Raw genomic sequence first — 1522 nt, 5'->3', positions numbered from 1 at the left:
AGAGAGAGGGAGAGAGGGAGAGAGAGAGAGGGAGAGAGAGAGAGAGTGTGTGTGTGTGTGTGTGTGTGTGTGTGTGTGTATGTGTGTGTGTGAAAGAGAGAGAGATAGACACACACAGAGAGACAGAGAGACAGAGAGACAGAGAGAGACACAGAGAGAGAGAGAGAGAGAGAGAAAGAGAGAGAAAGAGAGAGATAGATAGAGAGACACAGAGACAGAGAAATAAGTCGTAGGAAAGGAAACGGTTTGTCTACCAAAGTCCCCGCGACAACTGAGGGGAAAGTATCCCACCAAACCGACATTTCGCTCCAAGGCTCGGTTTGTAACTGCCTGCTGAAATCGGCGTTTGTTTATGAGAAATTTGACAGGCCACTAGGGAAACAAACAGTCAAACGCTTCAGTCTGACACCGCCCTCAAACAACAACGAGGAACTCACAAACAGGGCTGCGAGTTGCGACACAAGCACAGTTTGTCTATACACAGTTAACTCGGCTCCGTAACACACGCTCTGACGGCCAACACTTTCTGAGGTATTATTTTTGAGAGAATGTAGTGAAGAGGTTGTCGGGCCGCGTATTTTCGAACTTTCACATCGCTACCGGTACCTAAAAAAACCCAACGTTCTTTTTGCTCAGTACCTAATTTTTAGAAATTCGACGTCAAAAACGTCAAGTTTCACAAATGTCAAGCTTTTAAAAAATGCAATTCTTAGAACATCTTGATAGCGACTCCGAATAATCTTACGATGATTTTAATAGAGCAGACAGAACATTTGGTTTCAGATCACATGGTCTTAGTAACTTAAAACAGCCGAACATGTCATATATAGAATTTTGTAATTCTAAAGTAGCGAGATCGCCTTACCAGTTTGGCTTTTTGGTTCTTTTAAATAAAAGCTTTAGTAAGACTTAGACGGTATTTGCAATACAGATAAGTCAGGTAAGCACCAAAAATTAGAGGCGTTACTAAAGAGTAACATAAAGAAAGGAAGGAGGACAGATAAGAACGACTGATATTTGAACAGAGCAAACCACACCAGAGCACCAAGGAAACACCCACTTCTCGTTTCTTTTCTCCAAATTATGTTCGCATGACGTTGTCCCACAGGAAAGTTGGCATGTCCTTTATGTCACTCAAATGTGTGACGTGTGCTGCTTGTCCGTCAACAACAAATAGAATAAGTATCGCAGACGAAAAACACCAGTGCAGGAGACCCTTCCTCTTCTTTTTCAAACAGACACGAACCAGAACACGTCTGTACGGTGAATACACACAGAGTAACAAACAGTTGCGGAAGGGATCACAAAATCTGAATTATATTCAGACGTCTCACACCCAACTTCAATCGAGGTATCGCAACCCCCGAACTTTTGGCGAACACGACATCATACGGAACAGGAATTCAGCGTAAGACTTTTAAGATTTAGTTTTAGTACAAGTTTTACGGCGCCTGCAACACAATAAGGTCATGTAAGTGTCGAAGATGTACAAAAGTTCAACAAACATTAAAAGAAGGGGTTG

The sequence above is a fragment of the Aplysia californica genome, unplaced genomic scaffold, assembly GCF_000002075.1.
Source record: "Aplysia californica isolate F4 #8 unplaced genomic scaffold, AplCal3.0 scaffold00615, whole genome shotgun sequence".
NCBI lineage: Eukaryota > Metazoa > Mollusca > Gastropoda > Aplysiida > Aplysiidae > Aplysia > Aplysia californica.
This window is presented reverse-complemented; position numbering follows the sequence as displayed.